At 43.8% G+C, this 16,068-nt stretch overlaps 1 protein-coding gene across 2 annotated transcripts in view; it reads right to left on the bottom strand.

The window, feature by feature from the left end:
• Positions 1–13,907, bottom strand: part of IL1R1 (interleukin 1 receptor type 1) — an 87,325-nt gene extending 73,418 nt beyond the window's left edge. For both annotated transcript variants that reach the window (XM_082672091.1, XM_082672092.1), the window contains exon 1: positions 13,644–13,907. The gene's annotated coding sequence lies outside the window, so the exon portion shown is untranslated. The remainder of the gene's footprint in view (positions 1–13,643) is intronic.
• Positions 13,908–16,068: the final 2,161 nt, after the last annotated feature.

Here is a 16,068-nt window from a genome sequence, read left to right as displayed (position 1 = left end):
TCTGCCCCCCATCTTCCTTTGGGACAAATTGAAAACAGCAAAACCTCTGTACAGAGCACAGGTAATGTCTGTAAAGCACCTAGACGCCGCCAGGAGGAGCCAGATGACAGTTGACCCTGGTTCATTCAGGACAGCGGCAGATCTGCCCAGAGCGATGTGGTCAAAGAACCAGCAATTGAAATCCAGGTAATAAATGATCTGAGAAAAGTTGTCCCATGATTTCCAGTCAAGTTCTGCCCTCTCACTAAGTCCAGGAATTGAATGAGGGAAACCACATCAACCTCTGGGGTCATACTCATGGCTGTGGAATGTGTTGGGTTTGCAGCCATGTTGGAATATATCGTTGGCGTAAGTGGCTGAGTGGATATAGTCAAACAAACCAACACTGCTTACCTCAGCCAGGAAGTTCAGCATCTTCAGAAAAAAGAGGATAATGTATAAGTGTGTCCACTTCCAATAATTTCCCCTCAAGTGACAAAAAAGGCAAACCTCCACAAAAGACACAATCACGCCATCGCCTAGTTCTATAGCAACATCATCATTCATTTGTTCATTGATTCGGAGAATGTCTGAAGCCTTCAGACGTCAAACTTGCTAATATTCTCACTGAAATTTTAGTCATTGTCATGAACAGATTGAACACAGATATCGGAAAACCAAGAGCCTAAAAATCTATGAATCCTGAAATGTTTATTTTAATTACAATTAGCACAGATGCCGTTCAAGTTTTGTCTTTGTTTTGTTTTGCGGTACGCGGGCCTCTCACTGCTGTGGCCTCTCCCGCTGCGGAGCACGGGCTCAGGACGTGCAGGCTCAGTGGCCATGGCTCACGGGCCCAGCCGCTCCGTGGCATGTGGGAACTTCCCGGACCGGGGCACGAACCCGTGTCCCCCACATCGGCAGGCGGACTCTCAACCACTGCGCCACCAGGGAAGCCCCGTTCAAGTTTTCTAAATATGTTTTCTGGGCTTTTCCTTTGTAAGTATCCCTTTGGCTGTGCCTCTTTTACCTCCTTATCATTACCACTAGACAAGTCCCAACCCCACCCCATGTTGTGTTGGATTGGGCCACTCTGTCTGAGTTGAGCATCTGGAACTCATCTGTGGAATCCCTTCTCCTCCAGAGCAAACCCTGCCTGCCCTCTTCTCCCTGGACCAGGAAGCAAAGCTAGCTGAGGTGTTAACTGATCTCACAGCTGTCCCACTTCCTGCCCAGGTGGTCCTATCTCCATGGAAACCTGCAACCCTGAACACATCTTCTGGGCCAGCAGGTCCTGAAGCCTTCATTCAGACACACCACCTACGCACACACACGCACGCACACGCGCTAATCCCCACTCTAATCACCAGTTGTGCCCTAGATAGGGGCCTGAGAGCCCGACCAACAATACTTGACCTCCGTCCCCTATGTTCCTTCCCAAGATAGAAGCAACTCTGGGCTTACAGCCTGAACCATCAGGCACGTGAGGGTGTGGCCCAGCCCTTCTGCAGGGCTCTGCCAGTGCTACAGGCTCGGAAGCCAAGCTGCCCCATGATACTGGAACCAGAGGGGCCAAAGTGAAAGAGGATGCGGGGCAGAGAGAGCGCCTCTCCTCCAGGCCTTCCCCAGCGATGAGGCTGAGGAATTTTTCTCCATTTGGGGATGCCTGGAGAGCATCCTCAGGGAGCTCAGAATCAGGGGCTAGTCCCAGCTCCACCCTTGGCCCACCCCGTGGCCTTGAGGAAAGCTCTTGATTCTTCACCTCTAAACATAGAAGGAACACCCTACCTGCACCTACAGAGAAGGACATGAGAAGCTCCAGCCCCATGGACTCCCCAGCACCAAACAGGCCCCCGCAGTGGTCTGCAAGGCCGGGGTTCTCATCTGGAACCAGAGGCGCCTGGGCCTCTCTGCTGCCCCCTCCGCCTGCCTTTTGATCATTGATGTTAATTCTGTCTCGAAACTGTAAGTAAGAAAGTAAGAAGCCGCTGCTCACTTTCTTCCTCTGTGTTTTCCCATCCTCCGACTCCTCTCGGCACCGGAAGCACCGAGCACGGGGCTCAGTCCGGACTGGACGCTCATGAATCATTTCTCAGAACCCTCAGTTAATTTAGCAAAGCGTGAGGGGATGAGCAAGAATGCCCTTTGTACACCTCGTTTCATTCCTGGGAGAGGCAGAGTGCGTGCCTGTGGAATGTCTCCACGGCCACGTTCAGGCAAAGCACCTGTCGCTTGTCACACACCCAGGAATCCAGGGCTGGGCGAGACAGCACAGTGTCCTGCGTGCCAGGACATGTCCGCCCTGCCACCATCTCTCATGGTAAATACAACGACGGCCCCCAGTGCTCGGGCACAGGGATTGGGCTTCCCTAATATCACACAGGTGAGCACTTGTGGTCTGGGAGGTAAGACTGTACACACTCTGGCACCATCTCCCCAGCCTGTGACTGGGAAGTTCAGAATGAAACCCAAGCTCCTTACCATGGCCGCATCTCTGTCTACACCACCGTGATCTGGCCCCATCTCTGTCTACGCCACTGTGATCTGGCCCCATCTCTGTCTACGCCACCGTGATCTGGCCCCATTCTCCTGCCCCCCCACCCCGGGCTCAAGTGCCGCTGTTCCCTCTGCCTCAGACCTCACGCCTCCTCACAAGGACCCCCCATCACCAGGTAACGTAGACCCAGCCCCTTAGCCACTGTCTCAGCAGCCATCTGTGTCTTTCACGACGCTCATCACACACTCGACTTGGGCTACTGCCCGGCCCCTCTGTGTGCCCTGCCCTACTGCAGCATCCCATGGCTGGACACCCACGAGGCTCAGAAAACAATCGTCATGATCACAGCCGGTTTTAAAACAATCTCAATGCCACTACACACCTATTAGAATGGCCAAAATCCACAACACTGACGGCAGATGCTGTCAAAGATGTGTAGCACCAGGGACCCTCATTCACTGCTGGAGGGGGTGAAAAACAGTGCAGGCACTTTGGAAGACAGTCTGACAGTTTCTCACCAAACTAAACATACTCTTGCAGTACGATCCTGCAATCACTCTCCTTGGTATTTACCCAAAGGAGTCGAAAACTTATATCCACACAAAAACCTGCACATGGATGTTTATAGAAGCTTTATTAATAACTGTCCAAACTTGGAAGCAACCAAGATACCATTCAGCAGGGGAATGGATGAATCACCAGTGGTCCATCCAGACAATGGAATATTATTCAGTGCTAAAGAGAAATGAGCTATCAAGCCATGACAAGACATGATGAAACCTTCAATGAATAATACTAAGGGAAGAAGCCAATCTGAAAAGGCTGCATAATATATGATTCCAATTATATGACATTCTGAACAGGTGAAATTATAGAGACAATAAAAAGATTGGTAGTTGCCAGGGGGCGGGGGGGAGGAGGGATGAACAGGCAGAGCACAGAGGACCTTTAGGGCAGTGAAAATACTCTGTATGATACCATAATGATGCATACACGTCATTCTGTATTTGTCTAAACACACAGAATGTACCACACCAAGAGTGAACTCTAAGGTAAGCTACGGACTTTGGGTGATAATGACGTGTCCGTGTAGGTTCATCAGTTGTACCGAATGTATCCCTCTGGGGAGTGGGGCATACTGCTAATGGAGCAGGTTATACACGTGTGGAGCAGGGAGTATATGGGAAATATCCGTACCTTCCTCTCAATTTTTCTGTAAACTTAAAACTGCTCTTAAAAAATAAAGTCTAAATAGAACTACCATATGACCCAGCAATCCCACTCCTGGGCATATACCAGGAGAAAACCATAATTCAAAAAGATACACGCACCTCAGTGTTCATTGCAACTCTATTTACAATAGCCAGGACATGGAAGCAACCTAAATGTCCATCAACAGAGGAATGGATAAAGAAGATGTGGTACATGTATACAATGGAATATTACTCAGCCATAAAAAGAATGGAATATTGCCATTTGCAGCAACATGGATGGACCTAGAGATTGTCATACTGAGTGAAGTAAGTCAGACACAGAAAGACAAACATATGATATAGTTTATATGTGGAATCTTAAAGAAAGGGTAAAAATGAACTTATTTACAGGACAGAAGTAGTGTCATGGATGTAGAAAACAAACTTACGCTTACCAGGAGATAAGGGGGAGTGGATAAATTAGGAGATTGGGCTTGACATATACATATTACTATACATAAAATAGATAACTAATAAGGACCTACTGTATAGCACAGGGAACTCTTCTCAATACTCTGCAATGACCTATATGGGCAAAGAATCTAAAAAAGAGTGGATACACGTATGTGTATAACTGATTCACTTTGCTGTACGCCTGAAACTAACACAACATTGTAAATCAACTACATTCCAATAAAAATTTTAAAAAATAAAAAAATAGTCTAAAAAAACCCCTCAGCAATGATATGAGATATGAAAAATTCGAAAACACACAGAGTTAACCTCTTCCCCCTATAAGATCACCAAAGGTAAAAAATAAAAACAAAAAACAACAACAACAACAACAAAAACACAGTTTGGTAGCATACTGTGTCGACATACGTGTAGAGAAACATTTTCTCAAACATTCCTGGCAGAGTTGTTAACTGTTATAACCTGAGGGGAGGTGGGTGGGCAAATCACAAACGCACACAAGCCTCTGACCTAGCAGTGCCACTTCTAGGAATTTAGCCGACAAATACGCTTGCTAGCACTTCTGCAAAACGACACAGGCATGGCTGTTTGTTATTCATTGCAACATTGGTTGTAATAGCAGAAGACTGCAAACAACTTATTAGTCAGCAAAAGGCTAAAAAGCAGCTCGTTAGACGCAGATTTGGAACCAGGTACAGATGAGTGTACGTCACTGGCATGTGTGATGATTAATTTTATATGTCAACCGAACTGGACCATGGGATGCCCAGATAGCTGGTGTGTCTGTGAGGGTGTGTCTGGAAGAGATTAGCACGTGAATTGGTGAACTGAGTAAAGCAAATGGCCCTCCCCAGTGTGGATGGGCTCCATCCAATCCTTTGGGGGCCTAAATAGAGCAAAACGGCAGAGGAAGGTTGAATGAACTCTGCCTGACAACTTGAGTGAGGATGTCGGTCTTCTCCTGCCCTTGGCACTCCTGGTTCTTAGGCCTTCAGACGAGACTGGTGTCTACACCATTGCTTTCTAACTCTCAACCTTCTAACTACACCATCTGCTTTCCTTGGTCTACAGCTTGTAGATGGCAGATCCTGGGACTTCTCAAGCCTCCATGATGGCATAAGCCAATCCACACCTTATAATAAGTCTATTCCTAGACAGATACATATAGACAGATAGACACATATATAACCAAGAGGAGATTGATATAGCTATATCGATACCTACATATCTACATATATATCAATCTCCTATTGGTTCTCCAGAGAGAGAACCCTGACTAACACAGTGTCAAAGAGGTGGAAGAAACTATTAACTATCAACCTATTGGTGAGAAAGAGGGAAAGACTTCGCTGAATAACCTTTTTAAAGCCTTTTAAACTGTGTGTCATCTATTCAAAAGCACGCAAGCTATGTGTTTTCATTCTCGCTAGAGACCGTGTCATGAAGCCCAGTCGTGCACTAAGTACTGATGTGACTTTAGGCAAATCATGTCCCTGCACTTACATTTCTTAGTCGCAAAGTAAGATAATAATAAAGACTACCTCGTACACAGGGCACTTAGAACCAGGTCTCACATGTAGAAAGTGCTCTGTTGGTTATTTGCCATCATCATTACTTATTCAATACCAGGTTCAAACGATTGCGAAATGTTCATTTGATCCCAATATTAACAACCGACCACTGAGCTGAGGGTCAGAGTGAAACTCTGTACCTCCTGCAAAGCTTCCCATACATGCCAAGTCCATGGGACTCGCACTAACAAAAGCTGCGATCTCCGTTTTCCTGAGTCTACCCTGGGTTTGTATTCATTTGCTTAACATCCATTAAGAGCTTTAAAGTCTTACTCAGTAGAAAGAGAAACCAACCCACACTAAACTAAACCAAGAAAACAATCAATATGTCCCAGATAAAGCTCCATTTTTAAATCCTCTGTAATTCCTTTTGGGGATGTTCATTTCCCTGCAGAGTTGGGTAAAAACGTTCCTAGCTCCCTTCCACTGACTCATGCGAGAAACGTTCGTCAAGCCCTCACAGGGTGTCAGACCCCAAACCAGGCCCAGGAGAGAGAGAAACACATAAAACCAGCCCCTACCTTTCAGAGGCTCTCACTGGGGATCAGAGTGAAGCAAGTGGATGGTGAAAATGCAATATGAGAAGAATGGCATATTATCCCATGTGCAGGTGAGATAAAGAAGCAACAAAATAAAACCTGTTTTTAATCTAAAGTATGTCCACGTGCTACTGAATCTAGGAACCAAGAAACATGTTGTAACACGCACAACCTTCCAAGTTTAGAATTAGAAGACATTGTCAAAATGTCAGCACGCAGCTCTCCCAAAACTAGATGCTCTATAAGGTAAGGCTATAATATAAGCAAACACTAGTAATAGTACCATTTGGTATTTTTACTTTGTTTCTATTTAAAGAACATTCCTCTAGCTTTTCTCTTTATCTTCCCAGTAGGATCATGTGGTGGAGTGGGAAGTCAGTCCTTTTACCTCTAAATTGTAGAGATAAAAGGAGATCAAATCATAAAGACCGAGGTTTGCGCTCAGTTGTTCAAACGGTAAATAAAAAGTCAGAGCAAAAGCATTTGACTCCCACACACTCTGGGCGGACTTGCTGAGAGACATCAAATGAGGTCAAAGGCCTCAGAAATTAGGTTGGCAAAAGTTACTGTGAGAGAGGATTGGTTTGATAATGTAACCAAAAAAAGACAAGAAGCTGAACCTAAAGGGGCAGAATGGGAAGCCAGAAGGTTTCACAAAAAGTGGCCTTGAAGCAAATTAAGACAACAAAATACTCTTGGCCAGTTACCAGATTAGTACACTTTAGAAAAAAAAAAGGTGAAAAACCCAATGCTGGTGAAAGTGTGAGAAAAGGGTGTCCATACAGTGCTGGAGGGAGTATACACGACTAGTGCTTTCCTAGAAAAATTTAGTAAGAGAAGCAAGACCTTCAAATATGCTCGTGCCCTTTGACCTCTGGGAATTTATTCCAAGGAAATAATCAGGAAGAGAGGCATAGGTTTCCCTATAGGAATGTTAGTTTGGGGAATGTTAAAAATAGAAAAGAAAAACATCAAATATACCAACATGATCTAACACATCATCTGTGTAATGTGATTAAAAAGCTTTTGTAGGAAGAAATACATTAGCATGGTAAAACGCTCACAGCATATTGCTGAAAGGGAAAAGCAGGTGATAAAACATCATGTACAGTACAAGCATGTTTTGTCAAAAATGTAAATGTGTTCAGAGAAAACCATACCCACCAAAACACTAACAGTATTTATCTCACAATGTTAGGTTTTTATGTTTCACCTTTTTCATTTATCCCTATGTATTCTTTTTTTTTTTGTGGTACGCGGGCCCCTCACTGTTGTGGCCTCTCCCGTTGTGGAGCACAGGCTCCGGACGCGCAGGCTCAGCGGCCATGGCTCACGGGCACAGCCACTCCGCGGCATGTGGGATCTTCCCGGACCGGGGCACGAACCCGTGTCCCCTGCATCGGCAGGCGGACTCTCAACCACTGCGCCACCAGGGAAGCCCTCTATGTATTCTTTTTTAATTTTATTTTTGACCATGAGCATGTTCTGTCTGTGTATGTTTTTAAAGGCTATATTTCAGAAGTGGATCCTAGCCACTCCGTGACCTCGCCTGTGGAGTTTCTCTCCTCAGCAAGTTAACAGAGCCCCAAAGGGTTTGTAGGTTAAAGATTAAAAACTGAATGTGGGGACTTCCCTCGTGGTGCAGTGGTTGGGAGTCTGCCTGACAATGCAGGGGACACGGGTTCGAGCCCTGGTCCGGGAGGATCCCACAGGCCGCGGAGCAACTAAGCCCACGTGCCACAACTACTGCGCCTGCTCTCTAGAGCCCTTGAACCACAACTACTGAAGCCCACGCGCCACAACTACTGAAGTCCACATGCCTAGAGCCCATGCTCCACAACAAGAGAAGCCACCACAATGAGAAACCCGTTCAGCACACCAAGGAGTAGCCCCCACTCGCTGCAACTAGAGAAAGCCCGTGCACAGCAACGAAGACCCAATGCAGCCAAAAATAATAAATAAATTAAATAAATTAAAAAAAACACAACTGAATGTTGAGTAGAGACAGGCCGTAAGCATCTTTCAGAATTCATCACTACTCATCGACAGATGAAAGGATAAAGAAGATGTGGTATATTTATACAATGGAACATTATGTAGCCATAAGAAAAGAATGAAATAATGCCATTTGCAGCAACATGGATGGACCTAGAGATTATCATACTGTGTAAAGTCAGACAGAGAAAGACAAATATTATATGGTATCACTTATATGTGGAATCTTAAAAAAAATGATACAAATGAACTTATTTACAAAACAGAAACAGACTTACATAGAAAAAAAACCTTATGGTTACCAAAGGGGAAAGGTGATGGGGGAGGAGAGATAAACTGGGAATTTGGGATTAACAGATACACACTACTATATATAAAATAGATAATCAACAAGGCCCTACTGTATAGTTCTCCAGCACAGAGAACTATACTGGATATCTTGTAATAACCAATAATGGAAAAGAAACTTAAAAAGAATAGATATATGTGTATAACTGAACCACTCTGCTGTACACCTGAAACATTCTAAATCAACACTTCAATAAAAAATACATTTTTATCATATGATATCACTTATATGTGTAATCTAAAAAAAGGTAACAAATGAACTTATTTACAAAGCAGAAATAGAGCCACAGATGTAGAAAACAAACTTATGGTTACTGGGGGGAAGGAGGGGTGAGGGATAAGCTGGGAGATTGGGACTGACATATACACACTACTATATATAAAATAGATAATAAGAACCTACTGTATAGCACAGGGAACTCTACTCAACACTCTGTAATGACCTATATAGGAAAAGAATCTAAAAAAGAGTGGATATATGTATAACTGATTCACTCTGCTGTACACCTGAAACTAACACAACATGAAATCAACTATACTCCAATAAAAATTTTTTAAAAAATAAAATGCACTAATTTATAAGTTAACTTTTAAATTTAAATAACTGTGAAAAACTATTAGAAGTATAATAATATAAAGCAAATTGGAATAAATGTTGAAGAAACTCTAAAAAATACATTTTTAAATAAAAATAAAATAAAATTCATCATCACTATTAAGAAGATCAAATTCATCTTGAGAAGTGTCCCTACTCCTTCCAGATGGTATGTCTGCTCCCTTTCCCCAACTATCCACACGTTTTCAGTGAGCACAGAGTTCCCCCCGGCCCCCAGCACACACATGGTGGCCTCCAGTTGCCTGTGGGTGGACATGGTGATTCACCAAACCAGCTAGTCACTCACTGCACCTTTTGAAATGTCCTTCCCACTATCCAGCCCTTCACACCCTCACACCCACAGTGCAAAGTCACATTTGGCATAAGAAGAAGAGGAAGTTTTAAGTTGAATTGAATTGAATGCTTAACCTCATTTTTGTTCTCTTCCTTCCTTTCTTTAATATCTCAGATTCTGTCCCATTTTCTTATTCTTTCACACAACAACATTATCATAGGACACAGAGAGGTCAAGGGTGTCCAATAAGAAATACAAGGCAATGTTGACCAAACCCTGAGAGCCTAGAGTCTTCCTTGCAATTCCAGATGTAACATTTTCAAAGCCTCTGAGGAAGCATGCTCAAAACAGTGAACGCTGACCAGGGCTCCCTGAGCTATACAGGCCTCTGCTCTGGGGGTGATGGACAGTCCCAACGTCTGAGTGATTCCCTAGGCCCAACAAAGGGAATAAGTTTCCAGAGCCCAATAAAAATAAAAACAAACAGCAACAACAGCAACCATGCTCAAGCATTTAAGAGTCCATTGCATCTACTGAGATGATCATATGGTTTTTCTCCTTCAGTTTGTTAATATGGTGTATGACATTGACTGATTTGCTTATATTGAAGAATCCTTGCATTCCTGGGATAAACCCCACTTGATCATGGTGTATGATCCTTTTATTGTGCTGTTGGATTCTGTTTGCTAGTATTCTGTTGAGGATTTTTACATCTATGTTCATCAGTGATATTGGCCTGTAGTTTTCTTTCTTTGTGACATCTTTGCCTGGTTTTGGTATCAGGGTGATGGTGGCCTCGTAGAATGAGTTTGGGAGTGTTCCTCCCTCTGCTATATTTTGGAAGAGTTTGAGAAGGATAGGTGTTAGCTCTTCTCCAAATGTTTGATAGAATTCACCTCTGAAGCTATCTGGTCGTGGGCTTTTGTTTGTTGGAAGATTTTTAATCACAGTCTCAATTTCAGTGCTTGTGATTGGTCTGTTTATATTTTCTATTTCTTCCTGGTTCAGTCTCAAAAGGTTGTGCTTTTCTAAGAATTTGTTCATTTCTTCCAGGTTGTCCATTTTACTGGCATAGAGTTGCTTGTAGTAATCTCTCATGATCCTTTGTATTTCTGCAGTGTCAGTTGTTACTTCCCCTTTTTCATTTCTAATTCTATTGATTTGAGTCTACTCCCTTTTTTTCTTGATGAGTCTGGCTAATGGTTTAAGCTTTCGAAAAAATTCAACACCCATTTATGATAAAAACCCTCCAGAAAGTAAGTGTACAGGGAACTTACCTCAACATAATAAAGGCCATATATGACAAACCCACAGCCAACGTCGTTCTCAGTGGTGAAAAACTGAAACCATTCCCTCTAAGATCAGGAACAAGACAAGGTTGTCCACTCTCACCACAATTATTCAACATAATTTTGGAAGTTTTAGCCACAGCAATCAGAGAGGAAAAAGAAATAAAAGGAATCCAAATCGGAAAAGAAGAATTAAAGCTGTCACTGTTTGCAGATGACATGGTACTATACATAGAGAATCCTAAAGATGCTACCAGAAAACTACTAGAGCTAATCAATAAACTTGGCAAAGTAGCAGGATACAAAATTAATGCACAGAAATCTCTGGCATTCCTATGCACTAATGATGAAAAATCTGAAAGAGAAATTAGGAAACACTCCCATTTATCATTGCAACAAAAAGAATAAAATACCTAGGAATAAACCTACCCAAAGAGACAAAAGACCTGTATGCAGAAAACTATAAGACACTGATGAAAGAAATTAAAGATGATACAAACAGATGGAGAGATATAACATGTTCTTGGATTGGAAGAATCAACATTGTCAAAATGAATATACTACCCAAAGCAATCTACAGATTCAATGCAATCCCCATCAAACTACCAATGGCATTTTTCACAGAGCTGGAACAAAAAATTTACAATTTGTATGGAAATACAAAAGACCCCGAATAGCCAAAGCAATCTTGAGGAAGAAAAATGGAGCTGGAAGAATCAGGCTCCCTGACTTCAGACTATACTACAAAGCTACAGTAATCAAGACAGTATGGTACTGGCACAAAAACAGAAATATAGATCAATGGAACAGGATACAAAACCCAGAGATAAACTCATGTACATATAGTCACCTTATTTTCTATAAAGAAGGCAAGAATATACAATGGAGAAAAGACAGCCTCTTCAGTAAGTGGTGCTGGGAAAACTGGACAGCTACATGTAAAAGAATGAAATTAGAACACTCCCTAACACCATACACAAAAATAAACTCAAAATGGATTAAAGACCTAAATGTAAGGCCAGGTACTATAAAACTCTTAGAGGAAAACATAGGCAGAACACTCTATGACATAAATCACAGCAAGATCCTTCTTGACCCACCTCCTAGAGAAATGGAAATAAAAACAAAAATAAATGGGACCTAAAGAAACTTAAAAGCTTTTGCACAGCAAAGGAAAACACAAGCAAGACAAAAAGACAACCCTCAGAATGGGAGAAAATATTTGCAAATGAAGCAATTGACAAAGGATTAATCTCCAAAATATACAAGCAGCTAATGCAGCTTCAATATCAAAAAAACAAACAACCCAATCCAAAAATTGGCAGAAGACCTAAATAGACATTTCTCCAAAGAAGATATACAGATTGCCAACAAACACATGAAAGAATGCTCAACATCATTAATCATTAGAGAAATGCAAATCAAAAATACAATGAGGTAACACCTCACACCAGTAAGAATGGCCATCATCAAAAAATCTAGAAACAATAAATGCTGGAGAGGGTGTGGAGAAAAGGGAACTCTCTTGCACTGTTGGTGGGAATGTAAATTGATACAGCCACTATGGAGAACAGTATGGAGGTTCCTTAGAAAACTACAAATAGAACTACCATATGACCTAGCAATCCCACTACTGGACATATACCCTGAGAAAACCATAATTCAGAAAGAGTCATGTACCACAATGTTCACTGCAGCTCTATTTACAATAGCCAGGACATGGAAGCAACCTAAGTGCCCATCAACAGATGAATGGATAAAGAAGATGTGGCACATATATACAATGGAATATTACTCAGCCATAAAAAGAAACGAAATTGAGTTATTTGTAGTGAGGTGGATGGACCTAGAGTCTGTCATACAGAGTGAAGTAAGTCAGAAAGAGAAAAACAAATACCGTATGCTAACACATATATATGGAATCTAAAAAAAAAAAAATGTTCTGAAGAACCTAGGGCCAAGACAGGAATAAAGATACAGACATAGGGAACGGACTTGAGGACACGGGGAGAGGGAAGGGTAAGCTGGGATGAAGTGAGAGTGGCATGGACATATATACACTACCAAATGTAAAACAGATAGCTAGTGGGAAGCAGCCTCATAGCACAGGGAGATCAGCTCGGTGCTTTGTGACCAACTAGAGGGGTGGGATTAGGAGGGAGGGAGGGAGGGGATATGGGGGTATATGTTATATGTATAGCTAATTTACTTTGTTATAAAGCAGAAACTAACACATCACTGTAAAGCAATTATACTCCAATAAAGACGTTAAAAAAAAAGATTCCATTGTAAGCTCTTATGGAAGGAAGCATGCACAAATCTTGCTAAAACAATATATTATAATTTTAAATGCAATCGGTGATATCTGTTTATAGCAATGCAATGCCGTCAGCCAAACACAGGCCCAGGTTATGCCCCTCTAGAACTGTAGAAGCATGAAGGAAAGTCATAAAATGTCTTAATTCTAACATCTACTACAGCATTTTAAAAGAACTTTACAACATCCTTTGGTTAAACCTCGTGATTTACCAAAAGACACATAACTATTGATGCCTTATAGGTAGTATATAGTCATAAAATATATCTCCCACATATTTCATAGTTAATCTTCCATGGAATAAAACATATGTAATCATAGGTGATCTTTTAATAGGGCTCACAGACACACTTAGGGTTAAATATGGCCACAGGGCCACATAACTCCAAGAAATCCTTCACATCTTGTCTAAACAAACAGCATGACATTGTCAGTTTTATCAGATTCCATTGGCCCCTCTTAAATAATTCATCAGTGTATAAGTAAACAAAGGGAAAAGGAGGGGAAAAAAATACAGAAACGAAAACCAAAGTGCAAATCAATCATCTTACCGTCCCCTTTCCTTATGGTTGGAGGCTTTGGGAACGGCTGGCCCCAAGGGAGGTGGTAAGTCAGGGTCAGCCTGCAGGGTTTCTGTCCCTGGTTGGAGCCCGCTGAGTTGACGGTGGTTATTAAAAACAAAAGTGCATTTAGAAGTCAGTCCTGGATGGAGTTGCTAATTGCACTTTTCTTTCCCAAAGAGCTTTAGGTCTGGTCTGTACGTAGGAGAGGGACGCCTCACAGCTTGTCAGGAGACCCAGCTGTGCAGAGGCTGAGAGAAAGGAGAAAGTGGGCTCCGGTGATGCCTCTTAGGGCTTTAATCCTCAGCTGTGACACATGTGGGGAACTAGAAACAGGAAACTCTGAGCCCGGCAGGCAGCCAGAAACATTCAGAAAACGTGCCAAGCCCTTTCGAAATACCACGCTCTCCACTGAGCATTCACTCCTAACAGTTCACAGGCTGTGTCTCTCTTCTCAAATGACTGAGCCATAAACCTGGGCAAGGCTGGCCCACAGACAGCTCGTCTGTCACAGTTCCTGTTATCAGAATCTGGACCAGTCCAGGCCAGGCCTGGGGTCTCCTATGCCCTCGCTCTTCTGCCAACCTCCCAAGCCTCTTGTAATGACACCCACGGATGGGAGCTCCCGGCGATGCTGCAGGACCTTTCATTCAGGTCTTTGCATTTTCAGACGCAGGGCCTCTTCCTACTGTGCCCACCGCCCCTGCCATGTGCCCTGGGGACACTGCAGGGATCTCTTCTCAGCATCCTGGAGGCGAGGAGACCCAAGAGTCACCCCTGGGCTCAAAATCCATCCGGGCAGGGAGGATTCGGGGAAATGTAGCCAGAGCTTCTGGCTTCCACTCGCGGTGGCCTGATCCATCCCCGAGGGACTGTGCTGCCGCATCCCTCTTCTGTTTCTCTCTCACGGCCCCTCCCGCGCCCGGCATCCAGATTCATGTTCTCAACAGAGCACGGGCACCGCCTATCAGAGCTGTACTCAAAGTCTGCAGCGCAAGGACCAAAATGGCCAAGGCTCCTCTCCTGGCACCCAAGGCCCTCCTGCAGCTACCTCCGCATGCCTTTCCACCTTGTCCCACTGCCCTTTAAAAGAACCCCCCGCGCCAACCTGGATGGGCCACCACTCTCTCCAGAAGACAACGTTCAAACCTGTGTTTGCACGTGCTCTGCAGCCACCACCCTGCCCCGTCTCCCCTCCTCCTCTTGAACGTGATGTCACAACACGCACAACACTCCGTCCCCCTCCTCTTCGTCCCCCTCCCCGCACTTCCGGTCTTCACCGTTCACTCATGCATACCCCCTACTGCATCCTGGGGTGATGCTCCGTGCTCTGAATCCAAGTCTTCTGTCCATGATAACAACACAGACAGCAAGGGCGGGCACTTATTATGTATCAGTTTTTCCAGGAACTTTAAATTCGTTAAGCCCATTTTACAGATAAGGCAATTGAGGCATGGAAAAGGTAAGTACTTTCCCCAAGATTCCCTCAGCCAGGCAGGGTGGAGCCCGGGTGGAACCCAACCTGGCCTTGCTCTTTGAGTCTTTCCAGGGACCTGTGCTATTTATCAATATTTGTGAACAGGGAGTATGTACTCAGGGGGAGTGCAATTTCCTCACCCTTCCCGGTATCCTTCCCAGAGGGCCTCCCGGAATGGTTTCCAATGCTAAATGATTATAAGTAGCTGTGACTAATTGGGAGACTAACGAGCTTTAATTGAGAGATCAAATGTTTCCACCTGAGTGGTAGACAGGACTTTCAACATTAAGAATGAGCAGAACGGTCTTGAGGTTAAGGCAACATTCCTGTAGAGGTTTTACTGACATTTTTAACCTACCTGTCACGTGACTATTCAGGCCTAGGCCGTCCGGTGTGTCAACAGACTGCTAAAGACATAACCTCACTGACAAAGCTGAGATACCCTCAAAGGTCGGGGGGCCGGGGGAACTTTCCACCCTTCCTCCAATGTGGAGTAGCAGGGGCCTCTGGAGCCTAACCCACCCCCAGCTCCAGGGGCAGCCTTGCTGATCTGAGCTGTTAGATCCTTAGAAACACACTAGCACCGCCCACATTGCTGGCCAGGTGCTACTCATGCTGGAAGGTGAATGATATTTCACTGAAGAGATGTTTCTGGCTTCCACTGAAGGCAAGACCCTCTCAATGCTCTTTGGAAGAACAACAACAAAAGATCAGGAAGACCCAGCTTTTGTCCCCAAGAAACTTACTACCCAGTTGATAGGGAGGCCATGGACAAGACACCAGCAGGCTTAACCCACCCTAGGTATTTGCCCCAAAACAGGAGTTTGTTTTCCCAAGTTTTCCCTAATCAGTTTATCCTTACTGAACATTTAGTGGAGAGGAAAGATTTTGTTTCCAGGATTTTTCTGACCCTCTTTTCCACTCCAGATGTTTCCCTTC

Source organism: Grampus griseus (genome assembly GCF_964374135.1).
Source record: "Grampus griseus genome assembly, chromosome: 15".
Taxonomy (NCBI): domain Eukaryota; kingdom Metazoa; phylum Chordata; class Mammalia; order Artiodactyla; family Delphinidae; genus Grampus; species Grampus griseus.
The sequence above is the reverse complement of the archived record's forward strand: the minus strand, read 5'-3'. Positions and strand labels throughout refer to the sequence as shown.